General features: G+C 39.8%; 1 long non-coding RNA gene across 1 annotated transcript in view; it reads right to left on the reverse strand.

Moving 5' to 3' along the window:
• Window positions 1-2242: 2242 nt before the first annotated feature.
• LOC103353407 (uncharacterized) overlaps window positions 2243-15540 on the reverse strand; it is a 29675-nt gene continuing 16377 nt past the window's right edge. The window contains exons 3-4 of the long non-coding RNA XR_520001.1: window positions 10376-10429; window positions 2243-2272 (exon numbers count right to left, since the gene is read on the reverse strand). This is a non-coding gene — a long non-coding RNA (uncharacterized LOC103353407). The remainder of the gene's footprint in view (window positions 2273-10375; window positions 10430-15540) is intronic.

The raw sequence follows: 15540 nt of genomic DNA on the forward strand, positions 1-15540 counted from the left end.
ACCCACAGACAATTTAGAATCACCAGTTGACCTACAGTGCAAATGTTTGGACTGTAGGAGAAAGCCAGAGCACCTGAAGGCCACTCACGCAGACATGAGGAGAATTTGCAAACTCTCTATAAAAGGTCTCAGCTGGTTAAAACCCAGATGAAAGAAAACTAATCCATTTTATTTTTTTGTGATTAAACACATTTAAGTAGATAATTCTGACTGAATATCATCATCATCTGGAAATTGCACATATAATGGCTGTGGGTCTACAGCCAAGATTCACTGAGAGTGGAGACGGAAAACAACAGTAGCATTGAAGAAACAGAAGGACACAGCCTCTGAAATCATTTAGATCATGGGATACAGAGGTTTTACCAGCTGTAGTTTGTAAGTTACACTTTGACAGAAATTAAGCAAGGGCACAGGGTGTGTGAAAATACTCTGTTGTTGCCACATTCACTATTTGATACTTACATAACATTAACATTTTGACTAATGTTTCACTTTGAGCAGTAAATGACAAAATTAGTTACATCATCACTTTGTGGGGTCACTGACATGTCATTTCACTAGCAGTTTAATATCTATCAAGTATGACATGTTGCAATGAGTAATTTTAAGCAAATGGCAGAATTGCAGAATTTTCTGAAGACACAATATGATGCCTATATTTGACACTGAGAACAATTAAACTGGTCAACAGGAAGTACAGCATAATATGTCTTATTTCATAGAGTGCCACCGTTCTTTGTTGACCATCACTGAATGTAATGGTCCAAAACAAATACTCCTGATTGAATAACATCTGATTTAATAAATAAATAAATAAAGTGACGAGCTCTTTTAGGAAATCTTTTTAAAAAGGAATCTGTCGGCTGTTTTTAAAGATTTGTAGGCTAGGGGATCTGCTCAGCAGAAGTAGGGTATAAGTACAATACTGAATAGAATCTAAATACCAGCTGTGCTTGTCCAGCCTATACAAGACTTAACATAGAAATTATAAAAACCCCTGTGTGTATAATTAAAACACTTGTCCTGGTAGTTAATCCTACGTTCACAATATAAACTAGACCCTGCATAAATGTGAGCAAAAGGGCTGCAGTGACAAAAACACCAATTTCCATTCGGATGGTGCTTAAGATCAATTTCAGATTTAAAACAATTTTCAGTCAGAAAAAGGTCAAATGTCAGTACAGTCAGATTGTATAAGGTACATTTTTATTGACCTTTGACACACTTCTGTTTGACTGCACGACAAGGAAAAAATACAGAAAAAATGCAGTACTTAAGAATATAAAAATACTAACCAAACTCAAAGTTGTTTGTTTTTGTTAAAAATCTTTTATTGAACTGCAATAATACAGTTGCAAATCTGTTAAGGCACCTTATTGTATCTGCAGAGATGTTATGAGTAACCCAAAGGTCAGTGGTGGTTGTCAATAACTTAATGAAAACAAAGAGGCCAACATAGACATGGAAAAAAGAGAAATCCGAGTGTGCTTGAACCTACTAGACTTGAGATAACATATTCTGCAACAACATTCATTAAGATTCAGCTGTTCCAAGAAGTCAGCCACTTCATAGACATATCATTTATACAGATACTGTAGGTGTGAGCTCTGCCCAAAGAGTGGTACATGTCTGACCCCGGGATCATATTGCATTGACTTCACAAATTTACAATGGCATCGACTTGGAAAACTGTCTGTGACCATTCATCCATTTACATATTTTTAACACCTCTGGTCAAACTTGGCAAGGTTTGTGTGAGTCCTTTGGTATGTAAGATATTGCATAATTTTGTAAGACATCAAGATGAATCCACTCGCTATGATGTTGTCCTCATTCATCAAAAGGCATCAAGGAGCAACAGTTTCTTCTTTTTGCTGCTGGAATCCTGCTTAAAGCGAACGCACGCACTTTGGAGGCTTTCTTTAAGACAAATGTAGACCTGTCACTGGCCTACTGAGGGACTGCTGTCACATGATGGGGGTAATCCTTTGGGTAAAGCCACAGGCCATTTGTCAAACCCCAGTCAGTTTTTGAAGTTCATGTCTCTTTAGTACAACTTAAATGTCTACTATAGCACCAGGCCTGGTGGCCACATAGACAAAAACAACGATAATCAGGACGACTACAGCCAGTGTGGGCAGCACCACAGTAGCCACCTGCTGTCGGGCTTCCTGCATGGCCTGCTTCCGCTCCTTCTTGTCCTTAGACGTTTCTTTCTTGGGTTTTCCTTTGAGCTGCCTCATAATGTCTTCACTGTGCTCACAGGAACCTGACAGAGACAGAAGTACACAATCATGAGACAAGTCATGTTGTAGACACTTTACCGTGAACTTCCTCAAACAGACATGAACGTCACTGCAAAAACATTTTAAAATGATTCTCCTGTATCATTTCTACTTTTTCAATATGTTTTTAATTAATTAGTGTTCCAGGTCAGACTAATAACACACTCGTAAACTTCCTAATGAATGGGAGTTGTTATTATTAGTATTTTTTAATGCCTCCAAATTGTGTTTTAGTCACAAAAGGTGAATCCAGGGGTAGAAGGATTCATTTTGCACCAGGGAACTGGAAGTCCAGGCCTTCTGTTTCTTTTCACAGAAGCGAGGAGCAGGTGAGATCTCGAGGGAGACATAAGCAAAAATGCAGAGCCCTCACAGAAGTCTTTTACGACTGTGACACATACATTAAACATTAGTTGGTGATTGGACACTGCAGCTGATCAGGTAGCTCTGATACTATAATAACATCAAGAACATTTAATTTTTTAGTGCACAGAAAAATAACTGAATTCAAGACTACGACTCCTAATTTGTTTTTCTGATTCACCTATAGTTAAAATGACAAAATATTTGTGTGTGTGGGAGAAACCATTTTGATATTTAATGTTTTTTCCAATCTTGTACTTTGTAAAAAAAAAAAACAATTGGGCTACAGAAAAAATTCAAAAATTGAAATGAATGAAACCATGAAAATGCACTACAGAGGGGTGATGTAAATTTGTTTTCCCCGTGAGAAACTGACATATCCTCAGATGATAGTTTAGAGGTAGGACGTCTTATATCTATTATATCTTAGGTTTTCCTGAATCCTCTTACTTCATTTTGTCAATGGGACGGAAAAAAGATACAAGTAAGGGAAATGTTTTGCTTGAGTAAAACCGGAGAGTCTCAGCCGATAAAGGAGATGATGTTACAATGTATGGCAGAGTAGAGGATGCTCAACCTTAAACAGGCCTCCATACAGGCCCAGAGATAGCTGTGGAAACAAGAGGAGTTTGTCACAGCCAAAACTTAGGATATAAGCATCCATCCATCCATCCATTATCTATGAACTGCTTCATCCTCACTAGGGTTGTGGGGGGGCTGGAGCCTATCTCAGCTGACTCAGGGTGAAGGCAGGGGACACCCTGGACAGGTCGCCAGTCTATCGCAGGGCCACAGTTAGAGACAGACAACCAAGCACACTCACATTCACACCTATGGACAATTTAGAATCCTAATTAAGCTCAACATGTTTTTGGACTTGTGGGAAGAAGCTGGAGAACCCGGAGAGAACCCACGCTGCACGGGGAGAACATGCAAACTCCACGCAGAAAGATCCCGGTGCCTCAACCAGGACGCGAAACGGTGACTTTCTTGCTGCGAGGCAACAGTGCTAACAACTGCGCCACCTTGCAGCCCAGGATATAAGCAACATATGATAAGCAAAATCACACCAAAAAAAATGTAGCAGTGCATCTAAGTAAACTGCCAAGCTAAGAACAGAAAATCAATACTGCATTGAAAATGTAAGTTCACTATTATTCCCTGTCTTAAAACCATTACCAGGTGTCTATGTTTGCATTCCAATCAGTCCTCCTGTCCATACTGGACATTAACACATTATAAAATCCACTCTGTTAGTCATGACAATTACCAAAAAAAAATAAAAAAAGATACATTTTTATCACACTTTGAAGAATACACCTAGCTCACTTAAAGCTGATTAAACAGCTCTCTGTGTAAACAAATGAGTTTCTAAATTTCCCTAGCATGACATTACACTGAATTACATTACAATGAATGTACCCAGAGCTGGTTACATATAAAGCTGATTTTGTACTGAAAATTATCATAAACTTCAACTCATGAATAAAACATTTTTGTATAAACAGAGTAAAAGGTACTTTGATCACAGTCTCAGTGAGATTCTTGTTAGCTGAGTAAAGTGACTCCACTGGATAGAATCAGCTAACAGTGGTCCTCCAAAGGTTGCATCACAAACCTTGTCATGATTAAGACTGACCATCACACATTGCATCCAACATTCCATATGATTCAGTATAATGCAACATGCAAAAACTTTTTAGAAGTGTGCCACCCAACATTTGCTGTAAACTGAGGAATGAGACAAACTTCTCTGAAAGTAGCAGTCTTAACAGAGATCTACCATGTATTGTTAAAACACAATCTAGTGGTCTCACAGTAGCAGTTGCTTAAAACATGTAGTAGAGGACAAAGAGATCAAGGGTAAGCACAGGGTCAACAAGAAAGGGGATTAAGACTCGCTGTAATTTGTAGTATCTTTTGGTTATGTGGTGAGGCTTTACATATGATCCCATTTTACTGAACTACGACAGATCATTGGAGGGTAACTGATGTTCCATTTTAACTAAGGCTGGGGTCACACCACAGGAGTTCTAAAATCATTACAGATTTTGAAATTGGGTTGCATCACATAGGGAGAAATTTCACAGATATTCTCTCTAATCTCAGAAATGCATACAAGACTAGAATTAAAAATAATGGCATATCACACACTACAGGAAATTCTTAAGATTATTTCCCGAGAGGGAGAAATCAGGGAGCAGAGCACCTGCTTACGTGATGTCATGGGGAAACAGAGGTAAATAAAATGGAGGCTGTGGTGTCGCACCTAAGTAAATAATACTGTAAGCAACTCAGGAGGTTTCAAACGGAATCTTGAAACCTTTCACATAACTAAATAATCTGGGTCCAACATACCGTTTCGTTGTACCTTGTGTATGATGACAATAAAAGCATTCTATTCTATTCTATTCAGTCCAACCAAGCTCCTAGACCAGATTTCTCCTCAGATTTTTATTAGAGGTTAAACAGAGGTAAATAAGCCTGAAATGCTTGTTGTGCGAGGACAGACAAATCAGCATCAATGTGTATGTCAATCAAAGGATATAAATAAGTATGTAATCAACTATTTATAATATAATATTTATTATATATAGTAGTTCCCTCAACATGCACTACTTCCCCACAAGTACATTCCAATTTGTTGCACAACCCCTTACCCTCTCCTCATGAATTAATGTGTTGTTCCCTTAAGTCTGATCAGGTTAAGTAAAAAGGACAGGGGACTCATTGGTCTTTTTAGCTAATCATAAAGCACATTGTTTAGAGATAATGAATCATCTGCTAAAGACCCGCTCCTTTTTTTTTCTTGTAAAATGTCTATATGGTGTTTTTGCTACAAGACACATCATGACCAAAATAAGCAGTCAAAATCAGGGTACACTGCATTTCCACCTTGAACTGCAATGTACCGATAACAGTCTTCAAAGCACTGATTCAGACTTTCAGGGTTTCATACATAACAAACCTCAGGAACCAATCCTGTCTTCAGAATTGGTTTCTGGTTTGAACATCCATCCATCCATTACCTATACACCGCTTAATCCTCACAAGGTTTGCAGCTGGAGCCTATCCCAGCTGACTTAAGGTGAAGGAAGGGGACACCCTGGACAGGTCGCCAGTCTATCGCAGGGCTACACTTCGAGACAGACAATCAACCACACTCACATTCACACCTACAGACAATTTAGAATCACCAGTTAACCTCAACATGTTTTTGGACTGTGGGAGGAAGCAGGAGAACCCAGAGAGAACCCACACTGCACAGGGAGAACATGCAAACTCCACACAGAAAGATCCCGGGTGTCCTCACCAGGACCCGAACCAGGGACCTTCTAGCTGCGAGGCAACGATGCTAACCACATCTATGGCTGAATAACTCCAATATTACAATTTTCCATTGTGTAATGTAGAGCAGTTTTACAGTGTTTGAGCAGAACTGAAGGTGAGCTGACATGCTTGAACGGCAACGAGCAATGAAAGGATGAGTGGAGATGGATATTCCTATACCAGCATAGACCTGCGTGGCGTGAGGTAAACCAAGTCCGCAGATCATTGACAGAATTTTCTGCATTTCGGCTCTGTACGCTACCAGAATGGATTTGAAATGAAACAATCAAGACGTGCTTTAAGTGCAGATTTTTAGCTTTAATTTGAGTATTTACATCCAAATCAGGTGAACGGTGTAGGAATTACAACACATTTAACTGTCCTCCAACTGTTTAAGGGACCAAAAGTAACTAGACAAACTAACATAATCATAAATCAAATTATTACTTTTAATATTTGGTTGCAAATCCTTTGTAGTCAATGACAGCGTGAAGTCTTTAACCCATAGATATCACCAGACGCTGGGTTTTGTCCCTGATGATGCTCTGCCAGGCCTCTGCTGTTGCTGTCTTAAGTTTTGTATACAGCAAGGGAAATGCATGCTCAACTGGATTCAGGTCAGGTGATTGACTTGGCCGTTGCATAACATTCCACTTCTTTGCCTTAAATAACTCTTTGGTTGCTATCGCTTTATGCTTCAGGTCATTGTCCATCTGCACCATAAAGCGCCATCCAATGAGTTCTGAAGCATTTGGCTGAATGTGAGCAGACAATAATGCCCGTAATACTTCAGAATTCATCTTACTGCTTTTTTTTTTAGCAGTCACATCATCAATAAATATAAGAGAACTAGTTCCACTAGCAGCCCACACGATTACACTATCACCACCATGCTGAACTGATGAGGAAGTATGCTTTGGATCTTCAGCAGTTCCTTTCCTTCTCCATACTCTTCCCATCATTCTGGTACAAGTTGATCTTTGTCTCATCTGTCCATAGGATGTTGTTCCAGAACTGCACAGGCACTTTTAGATGGTTTTTGGCAAACTCTAATCGGGCCTTCCTGTTTTTGAGGCTCATCAATAGTTTACACCTTGTGGTGAACCCTCTGTATTCACTCTGGTGACGTCTTCTCTTAATTGTTGACTTTGACACAGATACGTCTTCCTCCTGAAGAGTGTTCTTGATCTGGCCTGAATTCTTCTGTCACCCACCACATTTGTTGTCCGTGGTATTCCTGGTCATTTGGCATTGCTGAGCTCACCAGTGCATTCTTTTCTTCTTCTTTTTTAAAGAATGTACCAAACAATTGATTTGGCCACACCAAATGTTTTTATCTCTCTGATGGGTGTGTTTAGATTTTTCAACCTAATGACGGCTTGCTTCACTGATAGTGACAGCTCTTTGGACTTCATATTGCAAGTTGACCTCATCAGATTCCAAACACAAATACCACACTTGAAATGAACTTTAGACCTTTTATCTGCTCCTTGTAAATGAAATAGTGAGGGAATAGCCCACACCTGGCCATGGAACAGCTGAACAGCCACTGGTCCAATTACTTTTGGTCCCTTAAAAAGGTGAAGAGCACCAGTTGGAGGACAGTTAAATGTGTTGTAATTCCTACACCGTTCACCTGATTGGGATGTAAATACCCTCAAATTAAAGCTAAAAGTCTGCACTTAAAGCATGTCTTGATTGTTTCATTTCAAAACCACTGTGATGGTGTACAGGGCCGAAATGCTAAAAATTGTGTCAATGTCCAAATATTTATGGACCTGACTGTACTTAGCATAAAAAGCAGAGCAGCAGGTATTGCTTGGTGGCCTAGTCTTTTCTCTGCAGCATCATTATCTCGTCAACAATTAATACTAGATATGCTTCTCCCTCACCATTTGTCATCACTTCTTGCCAGCTTGTGGACTGGCTTTACACCTTTACAAAAGGTGTAAAGTGACATCTAAGCAATTTAAAGGCATGAAGCCAAGTCCTAGCACCAAAGAAAAGTAACTGGTCATGCACAAAATTTTTATGGGTGGGCACTGACAATCAAAGTTTATTTTTTATTATTTTGTAACAGATTATTCAACGTAACAATGGATTTATTTTTGAGTAGGTCAATATTTAAATGTTAAAAGAATCCATGAATTGATGTGCTTTTTGTACTGTATATTTGCAAATGACAATTAAAATTCTCTTCAGTAAATTTTAATTACTGTGACCCCAAAGTATCATCCAAAAGAATGGCAAAGTATGCTAAAGTTTCGTAGTGTCACCCCATTATTAAACTTTACAGTTTATACACAAACAGTCCAAGACCTTCGTCAGCTATTAGTGCAAAACAAAGTCACTAAGGTGACATCGTGACAGCTGCATCAGCCCCATGGACAGAACTAGACGCATGCAAACAGGCAACACCACAAAAGCATGCAGCTCATAGGACATTTCATGCTACTCTTGTACAATCTAATATTGGCAAACTAACTGGTGGTAGTGTTAATATTGTCCCTGTATCATTTCTGGAAACAATGAAGTCTGTAATAGGGCTGTACAATAGTGTTTTTTAAGCATCAACACTGCTATATGTGTATGCACAATAGTCACATCACAGGAAGCGCAATGACGAGTAAGGCAAATTAACTCAAACACATCATGCTGCAACTTTTTGTGCTGATTGATACAAAAAGAAAAATCAGTTCTCACTTTACATGGCAATCTACAACAGAAGTCTGTCAAACAGAACATAACTCAAGAGATTCTAGGGTCAAAGAGGTCACGCTTGCACAGCAGCAAAGATTTGATTTGAGTTTTTACTTTTTTTTATTAAAAAATGTCAATTGTAGTTCCAATTGTTGCCACTATCCAAGCAATGCATCTAATTTCTTTGACGATTAAAATCAGCAGCACAAAGCTCTGTGTGATGAATCTAAACCATTTTGGATTCATTTGCAAGTGTTAGCCCATATGAGAAGGGTTCCAAATGACTTTTTAAGCTTCTAAAAAAAAAAAGTATATTTTTTCTGTTTGACGCAGATGCACTCTGCTACAAAATCAGCCCAATCATTCTAGAATTATTATATCCAAATAAACTAAATATGGTAATGAGGGTTTTTTTTCAATGTTTCAATTAAATAGCCAGACACTCACTGAAGTAAAGCCTTCTAGCTGTAAAAAAAAGAAAAAAAAGAAAGAAAAGAAAAGAAAAACTAACATTAAAAACTTTTAAAGGATTGATATTGCTTATGTTGCTTGTTATAGATCACACAAAAAACTGACATTCCAAGCACTTGTGTTGAAAGTTACAGCCTGTTGTGAGTACATTTCTGTGCAAAATCACTCATATCAAGTCTCAAATTATTTCAATTTACTACTCTGCTCAATATACCTGACAAGTAGACACTTATGAGTACAACTGTAATCCCTGACACACAAATTAGAAAATTTTTGATCACTGAAACTAAACTGAGTTCATGTGTTAAAGCGTAGCAGCATAACAATTGTTATAAAAAATAAGCCATGAGCATCAAAACTTCCAAAGTTTTGGACCTATGGGCTGGACAGGAAGTATAGGAGCATAATCACTCACTACAAACAGAATACCTGTAAATATTAATGCAGTGTAAGCTTGTTAAATTTAACCTCTAGCTAAGACTCTAACTATACAACTCATATTTACTGCACCAAATGCCAAACAGGCAGATTGCACTGGATCGTCATCTGTTTCCTGAGAAACCGCAGAAAGCATGTGTCTATTAATTGAACATATAGGAGGGAATGAAACCAAAGGGTTGAGGAAACTAGGAAGTTCCTGATATGTGACACCAGGATTACCTTGGTTGTTAAGTCAAGGAACACTTCCTGTAGTCTAGTAACGAAAGATTTTTTTTAAAAAAAGAAAGAAAGAAAGAAAGAAAAGAAAAGAAAAGAAAAATGTAAGAAAACATTTCATCTGACACTGTTGCTGAAGAGTGGCTCAGCCCAGTGAAGTCATGTCCGGCTGTAACATTAGAAACAGACGGCACAAATAAGTCCGAGAGTTTACCACGGACTGAGGGCAGGAGTTAGCTAGCTCAATACCTGACACACCCGACAGACAGTCAGACAAACAACTGTACACAGTCTCTCTCATGCCTTATTATACGCTTTTGACGGAGTTGGTCAACATTACGCTCCTGTATGTGACGGCGCCTCTTACTGCCGCTGTTAGCTCGCACCAACTTTAGGAAACGTGAGTAACAACCCTGCCCTCGGTTCAACCCTCCTGGCGCTCAGTTATGTTTCAGCTGGAGTCACAGGCGAGAGACTTTGCTCTGACCCGCTCCTCAATTGTTGCTGCTGGATTGCGAGTTGTCAGGTTTGTTACGGTACAGAGTGCAGTAATTTTAGTTACGAACCTGCGGGTCCCCACGGAGCTCGACGTGGCAGAGACAGGAGTGTGTGGAAATCCGCTGTCACAGCAACATGCGCACCTCCGTGTGTGCCCTCCACAATAAAATGCTAAATGTCCCGAAGAACGCGTGCAGTCTTGAAACACCTCAGTCACACTTTGACGTGTTTATCTTTTTTATTTCCAATGTAACCCTTCTTAACCTGGACAAGACACGTTGAGATTAGGAAGCTTTTCTACAAGGGGCTAAGACAGACAGCAGCACTCATTAACAGCTCATAGACACACTAGTCTTCCATAGATAGACCATTCTGCAGCCCAGAAAGGACTGGCTGCTCCTCATTATCATTCTGCTACAGGAGAAAAATGCTTTGGCTTGCTTGTATTTCTTTAAACCAATCACAATCATTTTGGTTGAAGCTTAATAAAGGAGGCAACAGCAGCATCTCCTCAGAATATCAGGGAAATTATTTTGGAGGTTGCTGTTTCTGGTAGCAAGGACTTTTTTGAAACAGTAACACACAGATAGTGGAGGGAAAGGAAAGAGCCATGAGAAAAGCATGGCCATTGACAGGCTTAATTGGCAGGTATAGTCTATAGTCTTTGTACTTTATTATGTATGGCACTGAAGGAGCTGCTCTTAATCTCATTGTACTTGTGTATAGTGACAATAAAGGCATTCTATTCTATATCCTGTCAGTCATACTAAGGGACAATTCATGCTTTTTGCATCTGTGTGCACAGACTAATGCAAATTTTTAAAGCAGACTGCAAATGCACATGTGATTCTGTTGATACTACAATAGGTCTACAGCAGTCTGGTCACATTACCCCTCACATTTGGCAGGCTTGCCCTGCAGACGGTCTGCATGATCACAAATTTTTGGCTGTACTTTGTAATCCTCAGAGAGGTCTGTGCATACCTTCACGGATTTTGATGGAAAATGAAATTTATGTCATGTGTACCCTTGCGAAAAGCATAATTTGGCTTTAAGTTTTGCATAGTCCAGTCTGACTCACCAGATGTAGTTCTACAAGAATAAGGCTACATGGACTGCTCCTTTCAGGCAACTCTGTCCTCTCCTTGGCTATTTCACTGAAAGAACCAAGCAAGCCTGTCTTATTGCAAAAAACACATCTTGGCAAAACCATTTTCAACATATAGGTTAGAGGTATAGGTTCAGAGGTTGTTGTCCCTTAGTGGAGGTGATTTTGAAAACAATAACTTGTAGATAATGGAAGAGGCGAAGAAAGTTTCTGAAATGCATGGTGAAAATGGCAGGCTGGTGAGTCAGATTATAGAACATAGACTGTTTCAGAAAGATGGACCTCGCCATCGGACATAGCTGTAAGTCTGAAATGAAGCCAACATGAAAGTGCCATGTGAAGTGACTCCCCAAAATGATATTTGATATGAGAACACTTGTTATGTCATCTTATTAATTTTTTTTCACTCATAAGCTTATGGTCTCTACTGGCTTGTCTGGAACTCAAAGTTCAAAAGGAGTGAGGCAATATGAAGCCTTAAAGTTAGTTGTAAAACACTCTGGTAATGCAGTGAATGAAGGCTGTGGGGTCTCCTCTGAAAACCCTGACTCCTTATTTCTGTACAACCTGTTGCTGTCTTACAGAAATAAAGGGGAAAAAAACAAGTAGCATCACTTCTGGGTTTTTAAAGATACCCTGCACATGTTTTGCGTAAATGTACTTGGGAAAAATCGCTTGTGTCTGATATACTTTAGTAGTGTTAGTCTCTGTGGAGGCTTTGGAAGCGAAAGCTATCATATGACTACACCCACAGCAAATGAAAAGTATAAAAAGTGAAAATGAAAGGGGTAAGAAGTGACAAATTTTTATTTTATCATATATCATATTCACCCATCTTAAGCTCCTCACAGTTTACTTCTCAGATAATGTTGACAGGGAGGGAATTAAATCTCTCTAGAACACCTGTGCACACTACAATCAGTAAATATTGCACAATAAGGCAGCTGGCACACGTCAAAGTTTCTCCACATAATTAGCAATAACAACCACATCAGCCTTTGAGCCTGGCCTCTAGCAATGTTTGATTATATCATTTTTCCCACTACCATCTTGACAGAGTAGACTGAATGGAAGACCAAACCCTCATATAAAACAAAGTAGAGGGCCATCAGCAGAGGGATGTAGTTGTCCCTGCCGGCCATTGAAATGTAACTGAGCCCCAGTAAACTATTATCCTGACCAACTTCCCACAAAATAGGTGTTTTCTTTTTTAATATATATATTTCAAAACTAATAACAATAAAAGCCTGGAATTTTCAGTTACTTCTCATCAGAATTCTCAGCAATTTGGTGAAATGAGGTGTCGATGAGCCTGATTTGATTGAATTTGATGACTTTGCCCCATTTAAAGTTTCAGAATTTTTATTTCTCACATTCTCATCATGGGCTGCAAGGTGGCTTGGGGGTTAGCACCGTTGCCTTGTAGCAAGAAGGTTGCCGGTTCACGTCCCAGTGAGGACACCCAGGATCTTTCTGTGTCGAGTTTGCATGTTCTCCCCTTGCAGCCTGGGTTCTCTCTGGGTTCTCTGGCTTCCTCCCACAATCCAAAAACATCCATCCATTATCTATTCACTGCTGAATCCTCACTGCTGTGACCATTTTGTATCAAATGCTATTTTATTCAATATAAATGTGGCTGAGAAATAAATAGCTCAAGGAAGTAAATATATAATAATAAGTGTAACAATGCAGTAACATTTATTTTCTAATGGCACATTTATTTAATTCAGGACACTTTTATGTTATAATGTCACTTTTTTATGTCAGGGGATGTTTTTCATGCTGTCACATTTATTTATTTTAGGAGACATTAACTTCATAATGTCACATTTCATTTCAAGGCTCTTTTTATTCCCAATCCTAATATTCTACAGAGGGGACATGACTGTGCCATAGATTCAGCCCAAAGTGGTAGAGCTACATGGATGTAGTGATCACTCCTCTCTCTCTCCCAACCTCTGCTGTCAGCTGAGTAGAGTTAGTCTTGTCTCCCTGTAGTGTGCTCTCTGATCGCGGTGTGAGTTACATTGCTACTTCCACTGGCCAGTGATTTAGTCTGTGTTGCATATTCTGTCACTTCTACATTAGTGTGGTTTCATAGTGTTAACTTTAGTGTGTTTCATTTGAAAATGTTGCCTTGTAATGTCCACCACCATGTGGTTCTTGGTCTGTTACATAGATCATCCTTGTCTCTAGTAGCAAGATATTTTATTCTGTAGCCTTTTCCCTTTGCTGCTCATAGCCCTGGTATGATCGCTCCTGGCCATACACTATTATAGTTGTCCCCATTCAGGGGCTGTGTTGAATATAATAATGCAACCATAATAGTAATCAGTCAAATCTCTCTGTATGTGTGTGTGTGTGTGTGTGTGTGTGTGTGAACAGTCTCTGTGGTTCTACACGATATTTTACAAGTGAGCCATGGCCTCTTCTCAACTGATTAGCTTTTGGGGTCAGTCAGTGCAAAAATAGCTTCACAAGAGGTCAGAGCTCACTTAAAAAATGCTGTATACCTTCAAAAAGATGGAAGGTAGATTTATGATATTTGGCTCAGATAAGCAACCATGTTGGGGCTTTTTGTTGGTGATGTTACATATGACCTTGGATGATAATTCAAGTTCAAACTCAGGGTCATACATTTTGACTGCACTGTACCTACAAAATGATGCAATACAGACACATTGTTTCTATCAGAAACCATATACAGGCCTCCCACTTGGGATGTAACTGTAACCCTGTTGAGTGGCTCACTCGTCTCCAGGCGTGGGTCAGTCGGGTTACAATTACTTTATCATTACTTTGTCATGCGCTTCAAAATGACAAATGGCCCTTTCCATCTTGGAGCCAGTTTGTTCATTTTCTGAGCTGGGTCATCCAGGAGGACAAGGTCCCATGGCTCCTGTGGGTGAAAAACGACCTTCTTGTCATATTGTGACTTTTGACACAACTTACTAAGTGCTGAGGTTTGAGCTGCACCTGCAAATGCATGTGTCAGGCGTGAAGTAAGGTAAGTAGCATAAGCTGCAGGTGTACCTGGTGTAGGTGAGGTCCCTGTTGGTCTACAATTACTTTATGCTTGCGTTATGTTTTGTTATCTTCCGAGCTAATAACTCACCACAACGGCAGGACAGTTCAGCAGCTTTATTGGCAGCCCAGATCGACATGCGCTGACCGCGCTTCACTGGCTGTGTCCGAAATCACCCACTCACTCCCTCCTCCCTATACAGTGATCACTACATAGTGCACTATATAGTGCTCCCTATATAGTGCACTATGTAGTGATCACTATATAGGGAGCACCTCGGCAAAGTATCATTTCGGACACTACTCGAGCTATTAATTACGTCGCTCGCTAGCCGCGATTTGTGCTGCAACAGCATAGTACAAACACATCAAATTAACAGTTTATTGCGTAGCTAAGAAATCAAATTAAATCAAGTTTATTGTCATTTTGCTGTACATACCAGATGAGAGAGCGTTTCTTCAGGATCCAGTAACTAAAAGCAATTTAAATAAAGTGGTGTTGTATGTCCAAATCACAACCGAGCGCCGCAATTTTAGCGACGTTCACTGTCCGGTTGGGCTGGACCCGAATAGCCGAATAGCCGACTATTCGTTCGGAGTGCCGGCGTCAGAATACCAATTCTGATCTCCGAATATTCGGCCTCCTGCCTCCGGCCGAGAATAAAATTAACTTTAGGACATTAGGTTGCTGAGCCTAATAGTATAATTTGTCCGTAGGTGCATCCCCAGGCATCGCTGCCATCAACGTCTTCAGCCTCGACCCCCACCCCCAAATACACTCAGCAGACCCTTCATTTAAAAAAAAAAAACAGTGTCGAAGAAAAGAAAGACGGAAATAACGGATGCCATTGTGGATTTTATTGCCATGGACATGAGACCCATTAGTGTGGTAGAAGGTGATGGGTTCAGAAATTAAATGAAACGCTGGAGCCTGAGTACACTGTCCCCAAACGACCGAGGTGAAATTAGTTTGAAGTTGGATATTGGATATTCGCTCCGCGTAGTCAGCGGCGTCTTGCTCACAGTTGATCCGATTTACGGACTCAGACTTCGGCTCGCTCCTCTCGGCTGCATCGCCACCCAACCAGCGACATTTCACTT

The sequence above is a fragment of the Stegastes partitus genome, unplaced genomic scaffold (genome assembly GCF_000690725.1).
Source record: "Stegastes partitus isolate 25-593 unplaced genomic scaffold, Stegastes_partitus-1.0.2 Scaffold70, whole genome shotgun sequence".
In the NCBI taxonomy this organism is placed as follows: domain Eukaryota; kingdom Metazoa; phylum Chordata; class Actinopteri; family Pomacentridae; genus Stegastes; species Stegastes partitus.